Below are 16,466 nucleotides of genomic sequence, written 5' to 3'. Positions count from 1 at the left end.
AAGGTATACAACAAATTTCGGAAAGAAAAAGATTTTGTGGAAAAGTGAAATTCATAAATATTCAAAATCTTCAGAAAAATATAGCAATGGGAACAATGAAGCTGAGATTAAAAAAAAAAATGATAATTTTGAATAAAAATTTGAAGATCTTAAAAAGGCATAGAACAAATTTTGAAAAAAAAGGATTAAAATTCATATAAATTCTAAATCTCCAGAAAAATGTTGAGTTGTCAATAATCGATAAGATTTAAAAAATGCTGCGGATTTGGAATACAAATTTGAAGATCTTAAAAAAGTCATACAATTTTGAAAAAAAAAAGATCCTATGGAAAAGTGAAATTCATAAAAATTCAAAATTTATAGAAAAAAACTGGGACGTCAACAATAACGCTAAGATTAAAAAAAACTGCTGATTTAAATTAAAAATTTTAAGATCTTTAAAAAAGCATGCACAAATTTTGAAAAAAAGGATTTTATGGAAAACGGAAATTCATGAAAATTCAAAATCTTAAAAAAATGTTGGGATGTCAACAACGAATCTGAGATTTAAAATACTGCTGAATGGAAATAACAATTTGAAGATCTTAAATAAAGCCACACAAAAGATTTTTAAAAAAAGGATTCTATGGAAAAGTGAAATTTATAAGAATTCAAAAGCTCCAAAAAAAATGTTGAGATGTCATCTAGGAAGCTGAGATTTAAAAAAAATTGTTGACTGGGAATAAAACTTTAAAGATCTCAAAAAGGCATGCAACAAATTGGTAAAAAAAGGATTCTATCGAATAGTGAACTTCATAAAAATTTAAAATCTTCAAAAAAATGTTGAGATATTAATAACGAAGCTGAGATTAAAAAAAACTGGTGATATTGAATATAAAATTTGAAGATTTTAAAAAAGGCATAAAACAAATTTTGAAAAAAAGGATTAGTGGAAAAGGCAAGTCCATAAAATTCAAAATGTCCAGAAAAATATTGCGATGGCAACGGTGAAACTGAGACTTGAAAAAACTGATGATTTGGAATAAAAATTTGAAGATCTTGAAAAAGGCATACAACAGTTTTGAAAAAAAGATCCTATGGAGAAGTGAAAATCATAAACATTCAAAATCTATAGAAAAAAACTGAGACATCAATAATATCGCTGAGATTAAAAAAACTGCTGATTTAAGTTAAGAATTTTAAGATCTTTAAAAAAGCATACACAAATTTTCAAAAAAAAGATTTTATGGAAAAAGAAATTTATAAAAATTCAAAATCTTAAAAAAAATGTTGGGATGTCAACAACGAATCTGAGATTTAAAATACTGCTAACTGGAAATAAAAATTTGAAGATCTTAAAAAAGGCATACAAAAAATTTGCAAAAAAAGGATTCTATGGAAAAGTGAAATTTATAAAAATTCAAAAGCTCCAGAAAAATGTTGAGATGTCAACTAGGAAGCTGAAATTAACAGGGGATAAAACTTTGAAGATCTCAAAAAGGCATACAACAAATTGGTAAAAAAAGGATTCTATGGAAAAGTGAACTTCATAAAAATTTAAAATCTTCAAAAAAATGTTGAGATATTAATAACGAAGCTGAGATTTAAATAAACTGGTGATATAGAATATAAAATTTGAAGATTTTAAAAAAGGCATGAAACAAATTTTGAAAAAAAGGATTAGTGGAAAAGGCAAATTCATAAAATTCAAAATCTCCAGAAAAAGGTTGAGATGTCAACAGCGAAGCCAGGATTTAAAAAAAATAGTGATTGTGAATAAAAATTTGAAGATCGTAAAAAAGGCATACAACAAATTAATATTATCTTTTAAAAAAAGATTCTGTAGAAAAGGGAAATTCATGAAAATTCTAAATCTTTAAAAAATATTGAGACGTCAAAACGAAACTGAAGTTTAAGAAAATGTTGATTTGAAATAAAATTTGTAAATTTGAAGAAAAAGACGCGCAATAATAAAAAAAGGATCCTATATGGAAACGTGAAGTTTATAAAAATTCTAAATCTTTAGAATGTTGGGATGCCAATAATGACGCTGAGATTTAAAAAGACTGCTAATTTGAAATAAAAATTTGAAGATCTTAAAAAAGGCTCACAAAATTTATTAGAAAAGGATTCTATGGAAATGTAAAATTCATAATGAGTTGAAATGACAATCACGAAGCTGAGATTTAAAAAAAATGCCGATTTGGAATTTGGAAAAATTTGACGATGTTAACAAAGACATACAACAATAAAAAAAAAGGATCCTATGGAAAAGTGAAATTCAAAAAAATTCAAAATCTTTAGAAAAATGTTGGAATTTTAACAAGGAAGCTGAGATTTAAAAGAACTGCTGGTTGGAAATAAAAATTTGAAGATCTTAAGAAAAGCAGTAAGCAAATTTTGAAAACCAAGATTTTGCGAATTTTAGCGGAGCTGACTAAAGTGGTAACTGATGGCAGCAGTAAAGCATTACACATGTGATCTTCAAAGAGTTTTAGACATTTTGGAGTGCCATTGAAAAAAGGTTTATTTTCGCTCGGTCCGCGTGTTTTATGAGAAGAAATCTTCACAGATTATTTACTAAGCTATGGTATCGTTCACTGGTTTTATTGAGTGGTCTTCATGTAACTACGAATGCTCAACAGTGCACAACGAATTATTTTACAAGCACACTGTACTTATGAGACTTTTTGTAGCTTTGAATATAAAGTTATAAAACAGAGCATATCACAGCATAACATAAGTGTTGCCATAATTACAGTGTGGTTTTAAACCATTTCGCTCAGAACTGGGTTAAAAAATATATAGCGCAAAAAATAGCTATAAAATGCAATAATCAATGAACTTGTTAGTCGGCGGTTTATTCAAAGAAACACATTAGAGTTATTATTAATATATGTTGCTTCACAAAAAATTAAAAATTTTAATGAACTGTAATGAAGCTAACAGGAAATAGGTAATTAGTTTAGTTGTAAAAAAAATTAAAAAAAGTAAAAATCAATCAGTTCACAGACATAAATTTTCTTATGACTAGTGTTTGACTTTTCGAAAAATAAAGCCCACCAGAGCTAAGTTTTGGTACAGTAACTGGTTCTAGAGTTCACAACTGTAACGTTCGTGGTTTAATCTTTCTGTGCAATAAACAGAGGAAATCTACAACGTCCTGATTCAGAATGGTACAAGTCTCAATTTAATTTTTCTTGCACAGTTTCCTCTGTATCGACAGTCGCTTTAATTCGGGTGAGTTTTGTCTTTCTAATTTCGCCCCAGACGAATTGAAAATTTTCCTAGAATGATGAATTTGGAAAGAAATGAATTAATTTCGCAACTCTCGCGTTGTTCATTAGACAAGCACCTCGTGTACTTTTCTATTTCTATTATATTATCCCCAGTCATCAATCTCTTGTAATCCCTGACTTCATCCCCCAGCTGGGGCCTGTCAGGGCTCGTCTGGCGCTGCGCCGGCGCTTTTCCGGACTCATACGAGATATTAACTGGGCAATTAACGGATTTAATATTTATGGTACGTGCGTGAACATACAAAGTTAAGTAGGTAGTAAGCAGATCCAACATAACGAATGCTCGATGCGTCTTCATTAGCACACCGAATATACCATTTCAATATTGATGACCATCGAGCACGGCATGCTCAATGAAATATTCATCATCATCACCATCATCATCATCGCGCACACAAATCTCGTTTTTTCCCACTTTAAACGCCCATTACTGTGTTATTAATCAAATTCGAATTGGTGGCGCGAATTATCTTAATCGTGCTGCAGTTATGGTGATTAGGGAAAACTCGAGGGTCACGTATTGCTTATTACCGCGGATTGTTTAATAAGATGGGAACTGCGGAAACGGCACGCAAATAACCGCTAATCGACAGAAAAGTTCGAATTTGAACTCTGCCAAATCTGGGGTCATTCCTCGTCCACACATGACGGACGCTTTCCATCCCTTAAGTGAAGTGTATAAATAGTGTAGTGATATGGTTGGTGCGATATCTTATCTGCAATCTAATTTTAATGAATCGTAAACGTCGGGGAGCGCATAGCTGAGGCGAGGACTGTCTGTTACGAGATCCTCCCCGACTGATAACGGCCCCGTCGGTATGCTGGTAATGCCAACCATCCGTGTTGATCACAAATACCAGCCGAACCGTCCCAGGAATCACTCCGCACCCTCCAAACAATGATGCTCGACTCTCTTCCATAGCTCACATCGCTTCGTGCAGATTTAGATTTATTACAATTCGCCGGTTCCCATCTTATTAAACATAACCTGAGTAATAAGAGATACGTGACGCCAAAGTTCGCCCTTAATCACTGGAACGATCACGATCACGATTATTTGCACCACCGATTCCGGCTTGATTAATAACTGGATAATGGCCGCTGTGGTATGATCTGTTTCATTTGTATGGACCGTTTAGGATGTTTTTAGAGAAAGGTAAAATAAATTTCTCATTGAAGAGCGGATCTTAGGCTAAAAAAAAGGTAAAATAGGCCCTAAAAGATTTCTAAATAACAATAAATGTGGAAAATAAGCCTCAAGAACGTCAGTCTCACGCACTGACAGACAAGCCGTTTTGTCAATGAATCAGAGTTTATTCAACGTGAAGAAAAAATTCCAAGGCTCACTTTTGTCTAAAAATATCCTGAACGGTTTACAGGTACGAACTGGAAGAAAAAACTACATATTTTTTGGTCTCGAGGTGTTGGTTATTAAATTATGAATAAAAAATGCACAACGAAACCCAATTCTCTCTTGTTCCCCTTTTAGTTCGTCCCCGACAGAAATCCTTATTATATTATAATAATGTATAGGTAGCCGAAGAACCGACGCTACGCAGTTTCAATCGGAGCAGCGAGCCGAGTTATTCGGAGTGAGTTTTATGAAAGCTTCGGCTGGAGCTTTTCCCCGGTGGCGGGAACGGCTCGCCGGTGATTTATTGGCGGCCCGGATTTGTTTAGTTCAAATGAAGGGTCGTCTGTGGAGGCGGCTGTACTAACTCTGGGGGAGATCCAAATCCATGCCTCAATACTCTCTCTCGTTTTCCTCCCGGTCTTGATGCAATACTCGCCCGGACTTTTATAATTTAAATTGCTTTCCCGGAGTCGATCCGGATCATTACATACTGCGTTCCAGATAAATTGCCGGGGTACAGCGGCGCGCAACGGCCAAATTGCAGCGTTGGCCTTGAAGATTTTCGCCACATTCAGCGCTTTCGTTGGCTGGAAAGGGGTTGTGGATAAAGTGGTGGTATATACAGAGTGATGGTGGCGCGGGGACAGTTATGGAATGGTTTGAAAGACACTCTGGACAAGTATGTAGTTTGATAATTCCGAGTAATACAAAAATTGATTAATTTTAGTAGCCACACTTTCCTCATTCATCCCCATCAATACTATTTAAATTTTATAACAACATACTTGTACTTGTGGTTCATGAAACCGCCTTCATTTTCAGTCACTAGAATTTCGATAATTTCAGACACATTTAGTGAGTTGTTATCAATTTTATGGGAGTTTGTGTAGGCAAATTTTGGTTTATTTGAATGCCGGTCATAAATTTTGGTTAGTCTCTGCGCATCCCCATAATTTCAAATTATACACAGCAGTTTGGAAAATAATTATCTGCGTAATAAATTTTCAACGGAGAGGCCAGGCGACAGATTAGTTACCGATACAGAAAATCTGCATTGTCGTATTTTACGACCTTCCAAACGTCAATAAAACTTGAAATTAGCTACAAATTAATTCTTAATATTTTGTAGCCGTTAGACTCGATGAAATGACAATGAGTCTAGGGTTGTTTCACCCTCTACAGACAACTTTATCATCTTTTCGAATTTCGTGAACCGGCTAATAACACAAAGGTTCTTTAATAATAATAGTTTAGGAGCCGATTTTCCAATTCAGATCGGTCCTGGTTTCTGCCGGAATAATGGCTTGAGTTCCTCGCTCCGGGCCAGCCTCAAATAGGATGATTGCTCCGGCTACCGCGCGCTACCGAAGGATTAGCCTTTTTATTATAACTGTTATCATAGTAATTGCTGTTATAGTTGGAGACTCTTCCGTTAACCTGGCTTTTACCGGCTCTATACTTAGACGCGAAACCGGCGATGCCGCAATGCCATTATCGGGTTCATAATTTTATACCTGGGTGACTTTATTACTGCTTTTTACTACTGCAGTCAACTGCTGTGATAAATGGGGCGGCACGGGTACATACTCGAATTGGCTTTTCTTAAAAAAAAACCCATCACCTAAACCACCGATAAGTTATTCGCACATTCCTAATTACTATCACGATCATAACTGCAGCTCCGAGTACGGCGTTGCTTAATTATACCTTAATAGACCACGCAATGATCGATTAAGCTAATAGTCTCGCACGCTAGGTTCTTGCAAATAAAACTAATAAAACTAGGCAACTTTAAATACACATCATTTTGTAATTATTATTTATGACGTTGGGTGAGGTGGGTTGCCTAGGTTTCTTAATTAAAGTCATCAAAGCAACGGATGTATAATTTCTTGTTTATTTTGTTGTTGTTGTTGCTTGAGGGAATGCAAATTTTCAAGAAATTAAAATGCTAAGTGTGGTCCTAGATCAAAGTGGAGTTACTGATCCGATACAAAAACTGATAAAGTGTTATTAGGTTTCGTGACTAGATAAGAAATTTTACACGTACTTATAAGCTTACCTAGATCTATAAAACCGGCAGGCGTTCCGCTGATAACCAGATAGCCTGTATTTCGACTATAAACAACGTTTTTTTACATTTACATCTTTAAATTCTGGATTAAAAAAATATTTTTTTTAGTTCTCCATAAATCTTCAGGTAGTGTTTATGTTTAGTGCTCTCATATAACGTTTTTGTACACCATTTTCTTAAATTCGCTTCTTTAACTAGTTTACAGATTTTAAATTGTACATATGTATAATGAAAACTGTTGATTATAGTTTCTCAGTTTTTTCAAGAAAATGTTAAAATTACGTTTCGAAATACAAAAAAATTGAGAAAGTTGGGAAGCTACGTTCTGGTTAACTCTTTTCAAACAATAACAATTAATCGGAAATGGTGGAAATCTGAATATCCTAAACGGCGGAAAACCAAGATATCTATCTCTGAGTAACTGTTGCCGAACCTCGTACACGTCGTTCGCTACCCTACAATGATAATTATTGTAAAATCAGACAACACAAGGTATTTTTGTATATCTATTTACTACAATTTTAATTTCAGTTAATATTAATTCGGAATAATTCGGTTTATGTACGTGTGTATGGTCATATGTGCCATGGTAATTTTGATAATGGTAATCTTAAGCAAAGATAATATTGTTTGGTAAAGGTCGAATGCAAGTGTGTGGACACGTCATATTCTAATTACAGAATTGATATGAAAAAGCTTTGTTAAATGTAAACGCCCCATTTCTTGACAGTTGTAATATAATCAAGAAATAATGAAAATAAGTAACTTGGAAAAATAAAATCAGCAAGTCATTATCAATTCTCTTTTTTGGCACTATGTATTTAAAGAAAAACTTAAAATCAAAATACTTTTTTAACATCTAGATAAAGTAATTATTTTTCAACATGCATATTACATATTACATGTTACGAAATGCGTTTCCGTTTGTCTATCTGTTGGCAATTTTATTAAAGACATACTCTTCAAAACTACTGGGTTGATTATTGTGGAATTTTGGGTGGACCTACTTTAATTTTCCAGATAGTGCTGGGTAAATCATATTTACATTTTATTAAATAATATGCTTTACTGTAGTTGTTCTTCATTAATCTGTCTACAAAAATTTGATGACGTTATTTGAAATTTTGTTTGTGAAATCTTACGTAAAACGTGTAAAATATGCGTTTATATACATAATTTGTGGTTTATGAATGTGCTTATATTTTTAGAATTATTTACAGAGACTTTAATGGTATTAACAACAGTCTGAAACCATTAACTCCCTTAACGTTCATGATACCTATACTAGTAATTTTTGTTCAATTGCGATGTTTTTACTTTTCAAAATTTGTTGCTAGATTTTCACCTAGGGACAAATAATATAATCTTGGTGATGATGATTAGGACCTCCTACCATGGAAACATGCAATGATTGTGCACAAAAGTAATAACGAATGGATCAACAAAATCAAAAAATCAATTAAAGACTTAATAAAAAAAGGTTAGTCCAATTTTCCCAATATTCTGGATGAACAGTATTTGATCAAAATTAAATAATAAATAATACTTAGCCGTTCAAAACTGAAACAAAAAATTCCAACTAACCTATTGACTTCACCTGACCTAATCTCACTTGACCTGTGGAGTGTAATTAACCATTTCTTTAAGGAACGACGGACGTATCTAGTATGTTCTCTTCTACTCTCTCTTTCTCTTTCTACTGACCGGATCTCCCCTGACCTGACCTAATCTGACCTGATCTTTTTTCCTTATCCAGTGGAAGGAAAACTGTATTTGCCTACCCTCGAATCTAGGATTTCTTGGAGTATGGAATGGGACTACCCATTAAAAACCCCTCCACCACTTCTACACAGGAGTTCCGGTACTACTATAGAATTGCATAAGGTCTCTAACTGTTTGTCTATACATCTGCCATCATTCTCAACTCTCTTTTTCCTTCCTTCCTTCCTTCCATCCTTCCTTCCTTCCTTCTTCTTCCATTTTTCATTACCTTGAGACTTGACTATGTCTTCAGCTATTGTCTTTTGTTGTTGCCACTCGTTGTATTTAAATATGATCTGTATTGCATTATCCTGTTCTATTCTATTATATTAACACATTTCATGTTTCATTTTCCTTATTGGCCTTGAAAACTCCTGAAAACTTTTATATTGGTCATGGTTTGTGTTAAATATATAATTCCTTCCTAGGATGAGTTTGTGAAGTCATAGATTTCTGGTACTGCTCTGTCAACAGCTATACACCTGGCTCTAATACTAAATAGGTCGATCGGTATTACTCGCGAGAGAAATCTTGCTGCTTCTGCAGATATTGTTCTATAGTGCTTGCATAGTTTCAGAGCTACATTTTATTGCATCCTGTCTAAATTTTTTCACTGTCTTTAAATTTTTTTACATTATGCTCCAACAATACCACCACGCCCAGAAAATGCACTTTCGCTTCGTAGAGCTACATTTGATTTACTGACAGTAACACTGACCAACGATCTGGCACCACTCCAAAGCATTGGAGATTGTGATTCGGTCTTATCATCCAACCTTGAACTCGATGTCTCCAGGTCAGTTCCTGCCTGTGACTTTCATAGCTCTCTCGCACTAATTCTACATCAATAGACAGCCTTATTTTGATTACCCCATAACCTGACCTAACCTGACCAAACCTAACCTAATCTAACCTGACTTTACCTGGCCTGACCTAAACTAAACAACCTTCATGAGCACCAGGGATTTAGATGCGACCGTACCTAGTAGTGCCATGACTTCTACCGGCCAACCCCCACCCCCCTTCGAACCGCGTTAGCATTGCTTCAGGGGGGTGGTTGGTCGCAAAATTCTCGCCAGTTTTCTTCTCTTCTTACTAGAACGGCAGAAAAAAACTAGAAAACTTCAAATCTCGTCGTTCAGGATTTGGGTATTTCCATTTTTCATATTTTTCTCTTGCCCATTCTTCTTCCTCTTTGACTTCAACTATATTTATAATACATTTGGAAATTGCATTCCAATGTTCTTCGTTTCCTATCGTAAGGTCTATTGCGTTTCTAGCGTGAATTTCAACCCCAATTTTTGTTTGGATGTTTCTTTTCTCCTCCTCCCATTTACAAAATCTAAAAATGTCTTCTGGGTCATCGGTTTCCACACAGCTTGTGCTTCTCCGATTCTGTTGGTGTAGGTTCAGACACTCCCGTGGTTCGTCAAAAACTGTGTTAGATGGAAATTCAGTTGATTGTGTTTACATCCCACCCATTGTTTGATGTTCTTAGCACCCATCTTCTTTCCTGTTGCTTTGTGATGGTTGTGATCTCTTCTTTCTTAGACCTTTCGTATAGGAGTCGCCTTTCCTGTGCCAGAAGGTCTATGGGGGACTCAGGTACCGCTGTAGATGCAGTGTGATAAGCGCACGTGATCCTTAACAGTGACTTCCTCTGGGTACTTAGAAGCCTCTCCCTATGCTTGGCTATCTCACATGTTTTATACCATACGGGTGCTCCGTACATTGAATTTGCCACCCCATTTGGCATTAATTTACCTAGGATGGTAATATGGGCCCCAAACGTCTTTTTGTCGTCCAAAATTACGCCTAAGTATTTGAGCTCCTTACTCGGTAACTTAATTTCGGTATTCCTGATCTTAAATCTGACACTGTCCCTTTTCCTAGGATAGTATAATGTAAGTGCCTTAGTCTTCTCGAACGCCAGTTCCAACTTCCTTATCTCCACTCATTAGACTACCATATCAAAAGCTTTATTGGCTATGTATTCCAGCGTATTCTAGGTTTCCGCTGAAATAGTCAATACTAGATTATCGGCAAAACCTACCTGGGTCACTCCAGGGATCTTGAGCTTTAGTACATCCTCGTAGAAGACGATCCAAAGCAACGGACCAAGGACTGAGCCTTGTAGTACCCTGGCCCGTATGTCCAACTCAGTATTATCAATGCAGATCTTCCTTCTTTTGACGTACCTCTGTATAAAGTTAATCAGATACCTGGAGATAGACCTGACTTGACCTGACCTGATGAGACCTCATTATATTTCAGATTCAATTAAAAAAGATAAACTGGTTCTCAATAAGAGTTTACAATCATTCTGATGACCGATACCACTAAAAATTGTATCTCTATGGATATCTTAACACAGGTGCGTCTTCTCCTGCTAACTCTACTTGTTTTCTTCCGAATAATTGGTGTTAGTGCTTCTTATTTATTATGTAAAGATGCAACATTCGTGATAGTGTGCATTTTTAACACGTGAGTCTTAGACTAACGTTTGAAAAATTTAGCCCTAACGACGATAAATATAAAATTCATTTTTACTGGTGCAACAGATCAGTAGACTTTTTAAAATCGACGTAACTATTATTTAATCCATAATCGATTCTTGTTTCCAAAGACGTCAGTCTAACAATGCAGAAACTTTGCAGAAGCTCCACAATAACTTTTATTATGAAACGCTTCGTAAGTTCGTAACGTTGTATAGGTACGTCTGAATAATAGAATATTTTCTTTCCTTCAAGCGCCAGTCTCCTAACGTTTGCAGTAATGAAAAAAATCAACGTTATTAAACGTGAATAGCTCGGCGAAGCTGGTGGAGAACATCAGATAATTGAAAAACGCAGCAACCCTTACGGCATTAGTCTCATAATAAGAAAATATCGAATAATTGCGGCGAAAATTACAAGAGGGAAACAAACAATCTACTTCCTCATAAGCGTGTCGGTGCAGCTCAAATAGCAGCCAGCACTAGTAGTAGCACATTCAGGGGAGATAAAGGAATTTGCCGAGGGGATCCCTAGGGAAGAGGCCGGTGGGCCGGGATTTAGACGAACAGAAGTCAGATCATTTGGAGTTGTACGGAGCCTCACTAAACATGATGGATGCCGAGGGGTTACATTCAATCAAATCTCCCGAAATAATCTCGGCCCTGATTTGATGGCGGACGGATAGGCAACCTAGCAAGAAATGAGCAACGATACACACTCGCATCTCATCCTGTTAGCTAATGAAACCTACGTTGTGTTTTATTCAGTGAGTGGGTGTTGTGTGAATAAAACGATTGTGACTAAGTTTTCTTGATCGGATTATCGATTCATCTAAATCATTAGTATTTCCTAGCGAACATTGAATGTACCGTAATGCATCGATTCAACTCTGTTAACAATGGTCGAGGGCTGGCACCTTTCAACATATGTTGAAAATTCGTTAATGATGAACGAACAGTTTAACATTAGTATGCAGCGATCTTGTTCTAGTCCATCAATGGGTAAACACGATGATTTGGAGACACCTGGATGTCGATTTGGCCACAATCATCTGCGATACGGTTTAATGTAACTTTAAATTTTAAAACAGCCCTTTCTGTGAACATCAGAGGTGAAAATGTATCAAATTTTTTTATATTAATATTGACGAACGTACAAATTTGCATTGGACATAAGTTTATCCGTAAATTTGATTCGATCACACAATGAAGCAAGTTCAGTGAATAACTGGAATCAAAGAAAATCACTTTAAAACAGAAGTTAGATATTTCAGGACGTGATAAAAGAAACCTGTTACCACTGAATCCTTTCAGGAACCTTGATATCCGTTGTCCATTATTTTAACGTCTCGTGGAAATCCTTCACTTCACTCGTAATTCATTTCATGAAACTTTGCAGTGAAAAATTCAGTGTGAATGCAGAAAATGTTTAGTGACTTCTGACAACCCATTTATCTATAGTTATTTAGGAATTATTGTGGATACTACATCAAAATTAAAAGATTTTTTTTTAAGATTTACATAGGTTAAGCTTCTTATCCAAGTTGCCACAAAACGATCTCTTAAATTTGTGGCCCGAGTAAGATATCTTTTTTTCTATATTACAGCGCCGATTTCGAAGGATATTTTAATTAAGAAGTGAAAGTTTTAAAATGGGTTTTAGCGCTGGCTTTGACAGCATGTTTAATTCGTTCACTGTTTGTTTCCTGAGCGTAAGCTGGGGAAGTATTGCAATAGAGACCATTTGACATTTTTGTCATTTTTATAGATAGTTTGTCTATAAAATCTGTCTTTTGGGGATTTTATTAATAGATTAGACGATTAGAAAGAGGTAAATCCCATTCAAATTTTTTAAAACAATACGTTTCTGTACTTGTTGTCTTCATTAATGCACCTTATTTTTTGCCTTATTATAAACTTGCAAGCATTAAAATCGGGCCACTATTCAAATATAGCCTATAGCGTGTTTGGACTGGGCAGTACGTAGCCCAGATATGAATCCTATAGAACATTTGTGGGATGAACTTAAACGAAGAATTAGAGATAGGATCCCGGCTCCTGGGTCACTCCAAGAGCTCAGAATAGCCATTGAAGAAGAATGGGCTAATATCCCGCAAGAAGTTGTCGTCATCTTAATTGAGTCAATGACGAATGCGAGCGGTTATTAGAGCTAGGGGTGGCAACACCGAATATTAATATCATTTTCTTCTTTAAATTGTTGATTTTGTTAACATAAAAAATTTCGTTATTGAACTTTTTTTTTGTCCAAAAAAGAACATTGCAAAACAATTTCATGAAGTTTTTCCTAACTCTGTTTTAAAGACAAACATCTGGTCTTTCTAATGGCTTTTTTAGTTTCTTTAAATGTAATATAATTCGGTGGAAAATTTGATTCAAAATCAGATGTGAATAGTGGCCCGATTTGTGTGGCCCGATTTCAATGCTCGCAAGTGTATGTCCAGGCTTTTTGAAAAAAATCAACGTTTTAACATTATCAGGTTTATTTTATTATATTTATTATTAGGTTTATTTATATCCATATTTTTAAACCTATGTGTGCATATTTTTGTGAAAAAATCAAAATTGTAGGAGTACAATAGAGTTTTTTAATATTTTGAGAAACAACTAAATATTAGAGCAACTCTGAAATTTAACATGTGTCAATCGATTCCCAAAAAAACTTTGATGGTGGTCAAATGTTTCGTAAATAAATTCTAAAATCTAAAATGTGTCACAATATTTATCTGTGTGTGTTTGTAAATCCAGCCACATTTTCAGATTTTTTTGTGAAATTTGCCCAAGAAATTGTATTTGTTGAAAGGTGCTTTTATGTTGAAAGAAGGAAGAGTATTTTCATGGGTTCACACGAGGATGTAACTCCACCTTTAATTATTCAAGTCACCCTTGACATAATTTTCAGCGAATTAGTACCTCAAAAACACAAAAAGTAACCAAATTCTATACAGTCTAATTCCATTCAAATCCAGCCTTTTTCAAGTTTCCACAAGTGTTCATCACAGTTAGTTTCGTTTACATATGTCAGAATATTTTTTTTTATTTACCACATGAACCACAAAAATAGAATATTTTGGATTTTCGTTATGAAAAAGGACTAATTAAGTCGACAGTTTGAAAAAGTATGTTGTTGTTGTAGGTCTTAAAAGAGACAAACCATATTTTAACCGAAAATCGTGGTTCGTCTTGGGCATCATATTAGTCTTTTCTCTAAACAGTATAACGAAGCAAACGAATTTTTTGGCAGACCGGAACCTAAGATAAGTGTACCAGGGGCATGGATTGAGCCTTGGACTGTAAAAGAGTGAAGTCTGAAGTCTTTGGACGTGGAGAAGTGACCAAGATTTTTTTCCCCAAGCGATCCGTTTCCGTTTCTTTCCTGTGTGCAGTTGCCACCGACATGGACCGATAAGAGTCGATAAGCAAGCCTTTTCGGCGTACCGTTCCCATTTCAGCGTTACCGCTTCCCCAGGATCGAAAACAGCCCCGTCGCGGTCGCTCACGAGAGCCACTGGAGATCCGTTTCTCCGGCTAGGGTACTCCAGATGTGCGCTCGAGCAACCAGCCCTGTAGAAGACGCAGCCCTGACGTACATACCCCACTACGATATTGGGGAAACCCACACCATCCCCGTCACCTTCACCTTCACTAACCCTCAGATTTCATCTCAACAGAGGAACATTTCGATTGAAATAATTACTTTTTCTTATTGAATATTTTAGATTTTGAGTCATAGGAAAGAATATCACATTCCATGAAATTTAAAGATGCTAGTAAAGATATTAATACGATATAGTCGATATATAAGCTCTCATTCCATTTGAAAATTATATGGATACAATATTGTATACGAGTTCCAGCAGACAACCAAAATACAGTTCATACAACTGGACAGTCTTTGATGTTATTCTACTGCTTTGATTAATTTTTATACAAAATTATTGAAATCAGTTGTGTCATTTCAACAGATATTTAAAAGAAACATATATTTAAAACCAACATATCACACTTGATATTATATGTTCCATCTACTTCGGCGTTTAATGATTTTTACATCCCAAGCGTAAGCTGAGGAAATATTGTAAAAACTTCATCCGGGAATGGTTACTTTCATATTTACTCTAGTCGTACAGTAACAAAAATAATTCCCCTATTACCATCTGTCTATGGACTGTGTCAATTTTTATTTTTTGTCTAATCATCCACACTACAATTTGATGTCATCACCTCCAACGTTCAAGTTTTGCATAGTAAAGGTTATTTAAATTTTAGAAAATAACATACTTCTGTACTTGTCGTTTATGAATCGGCTTCCATTTTATACCCTAGGGGTCTAGATTTTCGCAAAAAATCCAAATTGTATAACAACCTTTTATACTAAGACCAGCGGAACGAAGTGGATCGTCCATAAAGCTCAGGTGTTTAGAGTCTTGTGCATAACACAAATGTCGCGGGTTCGATCCCGTCATGGATCACTTTTTTTTTCACTGTGACTGGTATTACCTATATTTTTTTTCTAAAGCACTAGGTTTGTTTCACTTCAGGGGCCAGGGAAGTTCTGTTTACTAACGTAAGACTATTTTTTTAGATTTATTATTGGAAACTGAAGAAACACTACAACTTGAACCAAAAACATCACATGCGTGAATTTTTCAGAAATATTATATTAGAAATTCTAAAACCTGGATGTGTTTATAACTGTTTATAATCTTTCTTTATACCGGGTGTCTGGAAAATGGCGGATTTAAATTATATACGGGGGTTTCGGGAGTCCCAAAAAAATAATAAAAACATTCTTTGTCATGTAATTTACTAAAAAAGGGTAATTTTATAAAAGTCAAATTGGCAACACTGCACGCACCTACTGCGTGAATACGTACGGCTTACTTTTTGATTTCTTAATAACGATGGTGACTGAAATCCACTAATAACCATAACAACCAGTAGTCATTAATCGTTGTGCATTATTATTAATAAAATAAGCTGTTATTTTTCATTAATAAATAAACCAGAAAAAACATTGTATCAGAAATTTATAAGTCCATTACCAAGTAAACACTAGAGAATATAATCAAGATTTCTGCTTTGTGCATATAAGTAAGCTCGTAATATTTCCAAATTTTGATCATTTTTTGTAAAAGTTAGTCATCAGTACTTGCTAAGATAAAACTGATTTTGACAAAAAAGAAAACAGAGGGTGGGGGTGGGCGGGGTTAGTAGCTGCTGAGATAGGATTGAGTTTGGCAAATGAGATACCTTCTAAAAAATGAGAGGGTTGGTGGGCGGGGCTAGTAGCTTCTAAAACAAGACTGATTTTGGCAAATGAGATACCCTCTAAGAAAACAGAGCGCGGGTGGGCGGGGCTTTAAATATATTTTTTTCCGAAAATAAAACACCAGGGGACCTAAAATTAACTGCGACCATTTTAAATGTAGGGTTTTGAAAACTTTGACAATTTTTCATACATCAAACATTTTTAACTGCTTACTC

The 16,466-nt window shown here is 35.1% G+C and overlaps 1 protein-coding gene across 1 annotated transcript in view; it reads left to right on the top strand.

The window, feature by feature from the left end:
• The window catches only part of LOC135134670 (protein toll-like), a 348,414-nt gene that overhangs the window by 184,840 nt on the left and 147,108 nt on the right, over positions 1 to 16,466 (top strand). The window lies entirely within an intron of this gene.

Source organism: Zophobas morio, unplaced genomic scaffold (genome assembly GCF_036711695.1).
Source record: "Zophobas morio isolate AGI-343-1 ecotype UQ-CSIRO unplaced genomic scaffold, CSIRO_AGI_Zmor_V1 ptg000023l, whole genome shotgun sequence".
In the NCBI taxonomy this organism is placed as follows: domain Eukaryota; kingdom Metazoa; phylum Arthropoda; class Insecta; order Coleoptera; family Tenebrionidae; genus Zophobas; species Zophobas morio.
This window is presented reverse-complemented; position numbering and strand designations above follow the sequence as displayed.